The 12,069-nt window shown below is 38.1% G+C and overlaps 1 long non-coding RNA gene across 1 annotated transcript in view; it reads right to left on the bottom strand.

Moving 5' to 3' along the window:
• Window positions 1-459: 459 nt before the first annotated feature.
• LOC128775298 (uncharacterized) overlaps window positions 460-12,069 on the bottom strand; it is a 29,810-nt gene continuing 18,200 nt past the window's right edge. Inside the window, exon 3 of the long non-coding RNA XR_008419923.1 lies at window positions 460-1,990. This is a non-coding gene — a long non-coding RNA (uncharacterized LOC128775298). The remainder of the gene's footprint in view (window positions 1,991-12,069) is intronic.

The following is a 12,069-nucleotide window of genomic DNA, read 5'->3' as shown; positions in this document are numbered from 1 at the left end:
GAACTCCTGGAAAACACTAATCATTTTATGGTTTCTATACTTTGGACTTTTCCAGAATGTCATATAATTGTAATCATGCAATATAGAGCCTTTTCAAAGTGGCTTCTTTCACTTACCAATATCCATTTAAGACTTTTTGTGGGGCAATTATAAGCAAAGCTGCTACAAACATTCATGTGTAAGCTTTTGTGTGGACATGTTTTAAAATCAATTGGATAAATATGTAGGAGTGTGATTTTGGAATTGAAAGATAAGACTATGTTTAGCTTTGTAGGAAATTGCCAAATTGTCTTTTAAAGTAGCTGTATCATTTTTCATTTCCACAAGCGATGAGAGTTCCTGTTGTTAAACATCCTTGCCAGCAATTAGCATTGTCAGATTTTTATTTTATTTTATTTTATTATTGTTATTATTATTATTATTATTATCTCCACTCTAATAGGTGGATAGTGGTGTGAAATTTCCCAGTTACAAATGATGTTGAGTATCTTTCATGTGCTTGTTTGCAGCTGTCTATTTCTTTGGTGAGGTCTCTGTTAAGATCATTTGTCCTGTTTTAATTGGGTTGCTTGCTTTCCTATTGTTGAGGGTTCAAAATATTTTAGAATTCCCCTGAGGCTTACTTCCTTTTGGCCTCATGGATTATTTAGAAATATACATTGTTTAATTTCCAAATATTTAGAGATCTTCCAGATATCTTTCTTTTTTTGATTTCTAATATAATTCTGTAATAATCTGAGAACACACTTGGTATCATGTCTGTTCTTTTAAATGTATTTGTTTTGTGACCCAGAATATGGTCTATGTTGGTGAATGTTCTATGTGCACTTAACAAGAACGTGTATTCTGAAGTTCTTTGGTGTAGTGATGCCACTTAAGTCAAGTTGATTGATAGTGCTGTTCAGATCATTTATATCCTTACTGATTTTTTGACTATTTATTTTGTGAGCAAGTATAAAAAAAGTGCTGCAGTCCCCAGTGATAATTATGGATTTGTCTGTATGTCCTCTCAGATTCACCAGTTTTTGCCTCGTGTATTGTGAAACGCTGCTATTACATACGTTCACCTTCAGGACTGTTAGGTGCATTCGGAGAGCTTATCCTTTTATCATTACGTAATGGTCTACTTTATATCCGACAATGTTTCTTGCTCTGAAGTCTGCTTTGACTAAATTTAACACAGCTACTCCAGGTTTGTTTTTTTTTTTCTTTTTTCTTTCCTTCTTTTCTTTCTTTTTTTCTTTTTTTTTTTTGTTTTGTTTTGTGGGAGAGAGGAGTAACACTGTTAGCATGGTATATGCTTTTACTTTTAACCTGTTTACGTCTATATTTAAAGTAAGTCTCCTGTAGCAACATGTAACTGAGTCTTACTTCTATACCCAATCTAACAATCTTTGCCTTTTAACTGATTATTGTGATGGTTGGATTAAAACCTATGATCTTGCTAGCTGTTTTCTATATGCTCTATTTTTTCTTGTTTTACTTATTTATTTATTTATTTGGTTCACTTTCTGCCTTCTCTAAATTAGTGAGATTTTCATTATTCCATTTTAATAGCTATTTATGCCTCTTAGTTATTTATGCCTCTTTTTTTTAACAGTGGATAATTATTAAAATAGTTGATTTAAGCATCTGCAATAATCACTTCAATCTCTACCCCCGGCTCAATGCCGATGGAAGTAATGTGGTTATCATTCTTGGAAGGACGGCGCAAGTCAATGACCTGCATCTAGAAATGCTGCCATATCTGGATCCTTCACCACCAAATTATCTCATGGTGATTCTCAGTCTTGGTAGGCATCCCAGCCAGTCCTTTCATTTGAAGGTTCTTTCCCTTTGCACCTCTGGTCCAGTCAGTGCACGCCTCCAGGGATTTTACATCGTGGATGGTTTGGGTGATTCTAACTCCGTGAACTGCCTCCCTCCGATTCCACCAGTCTTTCCGGCATCCTTGAGAGCCATGGCTGCCCCACGGCTGCAGCATGATTTCCTGAGCAAGAAGGAAAAGTGGTGAGTCAGGAGCTGGCCTCAGTGTCTTCTCCACAGAGGACTGATACCTCTTCTTTAACATTTAACTTTTTAATGGTCTGTGAGTCTATCTGCAAATAACATTATGCCACTTCATACACAATGTAACGATACATTCCCCAATTCTCCTCTCCTTGTACCACTGTTGTCATGCACTGCTCTTTTCTCACTAGGATAAACACATTAATACAACTTTTTGTTTTAAATAGTTAGCTTGTAGAGCAATTAAATATAAGAAAAAAATATTCCGTTGACCTCCACTCTGCATTCTTTGCATAAATCCAAGTATTTTTTTAATCATATCATACCTCGTCTATCTGAAGAACTTCTTTTAACATTCTTTATAGAGCAGATCTGTGGTTATTAAATTACATTAATTTTTCTTTGTCTTTGTCTGAGAAAGACTTGTTATTTGAAAGGTTTGTTTGACATTTTATTTGTCTGAGAAAAGTGTCTGCTTCACCTTTGAAATATATTTTTAAGTCAGTTTTTTTCCTCCTTTATAGCACTTTACAGACACTATTCCATCGTCTTCTTGTCTGCAGAGTTTCTACTGAGAGGTCCACTGTAATTACTATCCTTGTTACCCTGATGTAGTATCATTTTTTCCTCCAGTTGCCTTTAAGGTTTTCTGTCTTTGGCTTTCAGAAGTCTGAATATGATGTTCACCGGGGCTGGGTTTTTGGAAAATTCTTACTCATTATTTCTTCAAATATTTTTCATGCCCTCTTCTCTCTTTGTTCTCCTGGCATTTCCATTTATGCCTGGGTTGTATCACTTGATATTGTCCCACAGCTTTGGATGCTGTGTTCTATTTTTCTACATTTTTTTTTCTCTTTGTGTTTCACTTTGGGCAATTTCTATTGATCTACATGTTCAAGCTCACTTGCTCTTTCCTCAGCTATGTCAAAGCTATGTTTTTGATTTGTTGAAGGCATTCTTCATCTCTGTTACTGAATTATTCTTTTTTAGTTTCCGGGTCTCTGCTCAACGTTATCTACCTGACCATGCATGTTGTGTACCTTTTCCACTAGAGCCTTTAACATATTAACCATAGCTATTTTAAATTCCCCATCTGATAGCTTCAACAGGTAGGTCACATCTGAGTCTGGCTCTGTTAACTTCTTCGCCATTTTAAGCTGTGGTTTGTCTTCCTTCTTTGTACGCCTCATACGTTTTTTTGTTGAAAGTTGGACTTATTATACAAGACGATATACGTGGAGATAAAGAATTGTTATGCTTGGAGATGAGCACACCTTTCCTTCCGCTGAATTGTTAGTGTAGGTGCTCATTTTAATCTAGTCAGAAGGTGGTCTGGGTTTGAAGCTTGCTTCCTTACTGGCTTTGGATCTCCCAGGGGCTTTGGCATTCTCCTTTGCGCAACAGAGACAGAATTTGGCTCTTCCAGCTCTCCTAGCTGTATTCCACTCTTAACTGTGTTGCCACTAGTCTCAACTGTGTTGAAGAAGGAGGACTGGCAGAAGAAGGCATTCTTAAGAAGCCTCAGATGTAGGCAGCCATTGTGGTCTTGCATCTGGGACATTCTCAAGTATTCTTGCTCCTTCTCCAGAGGTTATAATGGGCTGACACAGAGTCCCACCCCCCTCCCAAGGACCTCTGTCTACACTTTTGTTCCCTTTTCCCTGCATGTTAAGGATCTTGTTCCTCGGAGATGATAGCGAAGAGGAGTCTGGCTGCAAGTCGGTAGCAGCTTCTGTTCTTTCCCCTGCTTCAGCCAGTATCACGGGGGATGTTTTCTTGGGCTTCTCCCCAACTTTCCCTGTGAATTCCTAGAGGAAAATCCTTCAAGAGTGAGACTTCCTATATACACACATGTCTTCAGCCTCCAGGAACTTTACATTCCCACTCAGCCTTTAGCAATTCATTAAAAATACCTCGTTGGGTCTTCTTTTTGGCTTATTTGGACTTTGACAACATCTTTCTTTGCAAGCGCTTGTTTCTCCCCATATCTCAGGAGAGCTGTTGCCCTGCAATCTCAATTCTCTCATGGGTACAAGAAAAGTCATTAGTTTCCAGCTTCTCAACTTTTTTTTTTTTTCCTGTTGTGTGGGTAGGAGTGAGAGTTTGTTCAACACTCTTCCTCTGCAAGCTGAATTAACAAGCCTTTTTTTTTTTTGCAAAGAGGCAATTTGACCCACCTCGCATATTTCTCATAAAAGGGTAAGAATAGGGTAAAGAAACTACAAGTTTTTAAAAGGAAAACAAAAACAAAAACAAAAACTGGTTTCCAGTTCCTGCTATGAAATTAACCAGGAGTATGACTTCAAACAAGAGAAATGGACTGGGGCACCTGGTGGCTCAATAGGTTAAGCTGCAGACTCTTGATTTCGGCTTAGGTCACAATCTTCACAGTTCGTGAGTTCCAGCCCTGGGTCAGGCTCTGCACTGACAGTGTGGAGCCTGCTTGGGATTCTCTCTTCCTCTCTCTCTCTCAAAAATAAACTTAAAAAAAAGAAAAAAAGAAAAATGGACTAATTTCTTAGGCCCGCCACCCCAAAAGGTTCAAATGATATAACCATGTGAAAGTGATCTGAAAAGCCAAAAAAATTATATATATATACATTTAAAATAAGTGCAAAGTATGAGCTTATCTTTGATTCTTTAGTTCAAGATCATATATATATATATATATATATATATATATATATATGTATTCAATAGGGGTTATACAATAGGTGTTTACATCTGGCCACATAAAGGTTCATTCAGATCAGTTCAACATTATTGAGTGCCTACTATCCGCCAAACTCTGTCCTAGTCAACTATTCATCTGAGGAATGAACAGGACATAATCTGTGCCCTCAAGAGTTTTTAGTCCAGCAGAGAAGACAAATACATGTTTAATTTGATTCAATCACTTAATTATAAATATCTGAAACTAATATCAGTCTACTTCATTTTAGAGGAAAACTGAGTAGGGGCTCCTGAGTGGCTCAGTAGGTTGTGTCCGACTCTTGATTTTGGCTCAGGTCATGATCTCACTGTTGGTGATATCAAGCCCCATGTCAGCCTCTGTGCTGACAGTGCAGAGCCTGCTTGGAATATTCTCAATCTCTCTCTCTCTCTCTCTCTCTCTCTCTCTCTCTTTGCCCCTCCTCCACTCATTCTCTCTGTCTCTCCCCCTCTCTTTGTCTCTCTCTGTCTCTCTCTCTCTCTGTCTCTCTTTCTGTCTCTCTCAAAATAATAAAAAAAGAAAACTGAGTAACACAATAAATACATATCAAAATATTTTTTTACAATTAAATTATTCCACATTAGGATACTGTTTTAAATTAGAAGAAAATGACAACTACTTTTCTCTCAAAATATTGCCTTGATTACAACTTCATTAAATGCATAAAAATTCTTCTTACAATGAAAGAAATATTTTACTCTATAAACTATTTGTAACTCAGACATTGTAGTATTAAATTAAATTAAAATTAAACTCAGACATTAAAGAGTTAAAACTTGTCATCACCGGAAAATTACATTAATAATACTTTATCTTTAAACAGAAGCATTTTTATGTATTACTTAGGTAGCTCCTTAAATGATTTACTCTTTTTTTTTTTCAGTAGGTCATTTATAATTGAGGGATTCCTAAAGCTGAACAGTTAGATGCAAAAACATGTGTTCAGAGTTGAGACAGAAATGGCAAATGGCCACATTCTTAAGATCATGTAATTGAGTCAAATAGGGAATTCAATACCTCAGCAGATGACAAGTTCAAGGATGACCCTGTTTTAGCAAAAGCTAAGTTGGAACACATGAAACCATCTGATTTTGAATTTTCATGTGAATCGTTTTGGAGCACAAGGATTAATGAATGCATGAGAATGTGTCCTTGGATTAGAATGCATTCCTACAGAATGAGAATAAGAAATATGAGAAATATTAAAAAGAAAACAAATACAGCATTGTTAATTTCTTACTATGTGACTAAAAGACTTGAAGCAAAGGATTTGTGTGACTTCAGTGGTGGGTTACTTTCCCACAATGCACCTGCATCCAAAAGACAACTGTAAATAGTATATGATTCTGTTTAGAGTCAGAAATATTCACAAGCTACCACCGAACTCAACTCAGTCTTCTCTCTACACTGCTAGGTTTGTCTTCTGCAACTAACAAGATTAGAACTTCAAATCTGCTTTTTGGACCAAGAGTAGAATTACCTGAAACCATATACATGTATTTTTATATGTACACAGATATATTAAAAATGTTAACCGCACAATTTGGGAGTATTGTCAGTAGTTAAAAATGAGATTAAATTAACTATGTAATTTAAGACTCAAATGGCACATGGAAAACTCTGTCTTCAGTTCCTGTGTATGATGTCATCAAATGTAATAATAGACTATGAGCTAAATAAATAATACAAGTAACTTAGACCCTGCTTTGCCTTATAACAAGGGCAAGTGAAAGGTCTGCAAAAATTGTGAACTTTTCTACGGTTCAGGGTCAATGTGAACAAGAGTACCAGCTGTTCTATTAGATAATGTCTTGGATAAAGTCACTCTTGAATGAAATTTTTCACACTTCGTAGTAATAATGCATTGCTATTGAAATGAAAAAAAAAGATGACACATATCTGAGATGGTCTGAAAATGAATTCTTTTCCATGACTGAATTTATCTTCTAAGCCAGAAAAGAATTAGTTATCATTTTTCCAAACTCCCATGATTCTGCAGCAGTTTACAAATTGACGGTGTAGTATTCGTGCAATGAGAACATGTATCCAAAGTGTGAAAGCAGTTTACTACTGTGATCTTACCTCTCACTATAAGGAGGAATAAAAATAAATGAGCAGTTACTTTTAAGTTGCAGACCTACTTGACAATAACTTGGAAAAATTCGGGAGGTCATGCAAAACACAGACTGATACGAGAATTAATTGTTTCTCGTTCCTTCTTCCAAAAGAATTGTTTCTTGTTCCTTCTTCCAAAAGTGTTATTCTTTGATCTTCCAAACACTTATCAATTGGTACTGAGAAGAAAGGAAGGATACTCTTGCCCCTGATGAAAACACAGGTGGGAATGTTCATAAACTTATTCTGATGGCAGAGGTTTTTATGGGGGGGTAATGAGATTCTTAAAAAATATATTTTACTTGTGCAGCCAAAAGATGTTTACCAGTTGAAATGGTCAGCTATATAAATGAGAGGTTACTTTGAGATTTTCTTTTTATATGGCAGACTTTCTGTTTAGATGGCACAAAATCACAAAAGTTTGCTAAGTTTCCTTCCCCCAAGTCATAACGATCGCTGGGAACTAGGTAGCAGTGTTGAAGTTTTGCTAATAGTAAATCATGTTCTTTATTCGAACTATCGCTTTACATCGATTTGAATTATGCCAGAATTCTGGTCTAGACCATTTGAAATCAAACATGAAAATATTAATTTCTCACAACCAAGACATCTCATACCACAATATGATACGCATGGCTGCTGTACGGTCATAGCCGAGCAACATTTTTTAAGCAGAGAGCAGTTAGTGTTCTTTTCCAAGGCAGATGTTTTCCAGATTTGCTATTGTCACTCATTAAGAAAGTAAGAAGTCTGTGAGTTATGATAATGTGAGGTACGATATTGTATAGGCCATCTCATCCGTAAAGCACCACAGATTTTCTCGGCTAATTCTTTCCTTTGCTTGCTTTAATTGGTTCAGTATGACTGCTTTTCCACTAGTGGAGAGATACTTATTTTGTCTATATGATAAAATGTACTCAGACAGAGACAATAGGTAGGTCTTGGGAATGCTGCTAAAGTGAAAGGGAAGTAGATATTCTAGTTAACAGGCCTCATTATATATTCAAAAATTGTATTGTTTTAAAGTAATTATAGTGGGAAATGATTTTGTGTGTTTTATGAGACATTTAGCACATACAATTGAATTTAGGGAACAATGTGTATATTTTGAGGAATTCAAACCACTACACAAATATTACCCAATGAACACATCCATTTAAGAGAATAAAAGAGGTCTTGCTGTGTCCATAGTTTACTGGAGCAAACACAGCTCAAATGGCTTGATAGCATCAATGAAGTACTTAATGAGGAAGAACAAAACTCGGATTATTTTCCCTCCCATAAATTGAGTTTAATGCCTGAATTGTCAGAAAAATAATGTGGTAATACACCATTGGCTGACTGTAATTTTCAACCCAATATATATCCTCTTAAAATTATATCCTTAGCTAATGTGACCTTAAAATTTAAAGTAAGATAGATAAGATATATAATACCTTGTTTAAGAATCCATTGTTGGGGCACCTGGGTGGCTCAGTCAATTAAGCTTTCAACCTCAGCTCAGGTCACGATCTCACAGTCGGTGGGTTCGAGCCCCAGATGTCACGGCATGGAGCCTGCTTTGGATTCTGTGTCTCCCTCTCTCTCTGCCCCTCCCCCTCTTGTGCTCTGTTTCTCTCTCTCAAAAATAAATAAATACTAAAAAAAAAAAAAAAATCCATTGTTGACCTGGTTGACATTCCAATCAATTTAAAAAATATATAATAATTGATCATCTTTCTTTCAAATATTTGAGTTGAAATATCCTTATTAAAAAATAGAGATTTTTCAATAACCGCTATTTTAAAATATACTTAAAAAAATTATTGAATCTATAGGGGTCATTAAGTGATGAGCGAGGTTTCTATTTTCCCACAGCAGCGGAGCATATTATCTGTGTGGGGCTCCCAGCTGGCCTGCTCCTCAGAACAGAAACTGCAAACCCACGTTCCAGATTGCCTCAATGTTGCAACATGAGATGACTTAAAGAAGTGACAACACAAATATCTTGAGACAGTCAATGATAATCAAATCGCTATTTTACGAAACTTTAAAGGGGAGCCTCATTTAAAAGGCACTATTTTTCTCAACCCACTGAAAAATCATGGCAACATCCATATACTCATGACACTTCACTAATTTTATGCAAACACCGAATAAAATATTAAGCTTTATCATACAGAAGACTCCTCATTCATCAGTAACACCCTTCCACACATAACTTTCAGCAGTAGCCCTTAGGAATTTATATACCAAATGCAAACCCACAGACTCAGCTGTGGGGATGATAATAACGGCTCCCAGAGTTTAGTAATTCCAAGTACAAGCATTATGCGTGTCTCTCCTTTCTTCCCATTATACTAGAACCATAAAATTTATTTCCCTCCCAGACAGCCAGCATGTACAGCCAATTTGTTATGATTATGATGACATAAAGAGAGGAGGGGGGTGGTGGCTCGAGATGAAGGGACTTCACGAATGTAGAACACTGACGTCAATATCAAGGGAATTCTGAGGCTGACGGGGATCCCAGATGTCACAGATGAGATTTCTACACAGATGAACTGCTGAGCTCTCAACTGGCTTTTCTTTTCTTTTCTTTCTTTTTTTTTTTTATTTTTTTAAATGTTTATTCATTATCGAGAGACAGAGAAACACAGCGTGAGCAGGGGAGGGGCAGAGAGGAAGACACAGAATCCGAAGCAGGCTCCAGGCTCCGAGCTGTCAGCACAGAGCCCAACTCGGGGCTCAAACTCACAAGCTATTAGATTGTGAACTGAGCCGAAGTCAGACGCTCAACCGACTGAGCCACTCAGGGGCCCCTCAACTGACTTTTCTAATGCCCTTCAATGTCAGCACATGCTGAGCTGTACTCAGACCTGATCTGAGTCTAGCTTGTGGCCAGGGCTACAGTGAGGTGAGAAAGCCCATGCTGCAGAGGAACTGCAGTCCCGCAGAAAGATGATGAATTTGTTACCTTCTGCTGACACCATTCCTCTAGGGAAGTAAATGATCCTGGCCCCAGGCAGACTGATAGTATCTGCAACAATCTGCAACATTGTCAGCTCTGGAACCAAGAAGAGGCCCCTAGAGTTCATGAGCCCCTCCACAAAGTGGCAGAAAGAAAACATATAATCAAGGCTTTAGATCTCTCTAAAGAAATCCAAATACAACCTACTGAATGACTACTAGGTAGCAAGCACTGTCCTGGGACACTTGACACAAATTGTTTCACTTGATTCTCAACATGATGTTTTAGTATTCCCTATTTTACAGGTAATCTCCATAATCACAGCTAGGGAATGATGAAACTCTGCTTAGACAGGTTTGTCCAAGCCCAAAGCTCAAGCTCTTCTCACTGCTACCCCACCCTGTGGTAGATTAAAGATGGCAACAGACAACTTGCGACTTTTGTCACTGAAAGATGGAGTTTAATTATCTAATTCCTTTCCTCCTTGAAGCTAGTTTGGCCTGAGTAACTTGCTTGACCAACAGAATGAAGTGAAAATGACATCTTTTGACTTTTGAGTCTAGGTTACAAGAGGTCTCGCAGCTGACACCCAGGACCACTTGGGACAATCACTCATGAAGTCCTGAGCCACCGTGAAAGAACATGTGAAGAAGCCCTGAGGCTAAATGGGAAGGATCCCCAGTTGAACCCAGCTTTCCAGCCATCCTCACCAAGATGTCAGGCATAAGCCATCCTGGCCTGTCTCAGCCAGGCCAGCCATCAGTTGAACATCTCCAAGTGACCCCAGTCGATACCATGTGGAGAAGAAAAATCGCCTGGCTGATCCTTAGACAAATTCCTGACAGACGAAATCACCAAATATGATACAATGATTGTTGCTATAAGCACAAAGTTTTGGGGTGGTGGGTGATGCAGCAGTAAATAACTACAAAAAGCTTTCTGTTCTGATATAACCATGCTGTGAACCTGAAGACAGTCTTGGGTAAAGACATAGCCTAATATTGTTGAAAAATGGAACATTCTCCTGACCTTTAAAAAACAGGATTTGATTCTTTGCTTTATTATTCAGGTTGAGATATACCTGGATGAATAAAGAGGAAAAAGAAAGAAGAGGAGAAAAAAAGATGCCCTCATATAACATTCTGAGACGTACCAAAGACAAAGTGAATTAGGATTCTTTTGACTTAAAGTGACGGAAATCTTAATTAAAGTGCTTTAAACCAAAACAAAGGCATGTATGGAACGTATTGGCCCATGTAACCGAAAACTGTAGTGGGATGTTGTCCTTGGATATGTCCGATTAAGACGCTCAAAGATATAATAAAACATAGGTTTCTCCCCATCTTGCAGCTTCATTTTTCTCTGGGCTGCCTTCATTCTCAAAGCGACTCCTTCCTCATGGTGACAAGATGGTCAACAGTAACTCTTTGTTTATATTACACGACCTCAGCTGCAAACTCTCCAGCAAAGGGAATTTTCATTTGTAAGAGGTTCAGGAAAAGATTGTCATTTGCCCGGACTGGGTCACATGCCCTTCCTGGAACCAGTTCCCAAGGTAGAGAAAGGAAATGTTCTGACTGCCCAGGTCTAAGTCGGCACACGGCCCATTAGCATTGGGAGTAGGCCAGCCCCACTTTTACCAGGTGGACTGAGAATCCCACTTCCCAGAGGAATCCTGCGTACTTTTTCCATCATAAGGACTGAAGGATAAATACTACCGAGAAGAAAATGCACCTTCCAAAGGGCAGTGAGAAGGAAGTACTTATTCCTTCCTCACATAATGAAAATCATGCTAATGGCTTAACTTGGTTATCTCCATTATAGCTACAATTTAACATTTGCATAAAATTGCTTTAAACAAACTTATGACCTTCATCTCCTTCACATCCATTTCCCTCTTCCCTCTCCTGTATGAGAACACATTCCCTTGCTCCCCGGGGTACCCCGCTGCTCTCACGATGGCAACCCACATCCTCTCACCAAAGTCCTCTCACCTCCCCTGGTGAGTGCCCTGTTTTCCGGATCTAATCTTCTTCCTAAGAACTAGACAACTGCCATCAACTAGTTGAGCCGGTCACCAACCTGTTCTTGGCCCCTTCTTACTGTAAAATTAGGGGACTGTGTAAGTAGCCTCTAATGTACCTTATATAAACAATTTCCTCAGACTTTTCACTGAGGCTAACGCTATAAAAGCAAACCCTAAGCCATGTGCACATCTCATTGCCATGGTCGGATGAGAGGGAGAGACTCTCGTTCCCCGTCATAAATCCACAGAGGAGCA

This window comes from Panthera pardus, unplaced genomic scaffold (genome assembly GCF_024362965.1).
Source record: "Panthera pardus isolate Hobbes unplaced genomic scaffold, ASM2436296v1 HiC_scaffold_7, whole genome shotgun sequence".
NCBI lineage: Eukaryota > Metazoa > Chordata > Mammalia > Carnivora > Felidae > Panthera > Panthera pardus.
The sequence above is the reverse complement of the archived record's forward strand: the minus strand, read 5'-3'. Positions and strand labels throughout refer to the sequence as shown.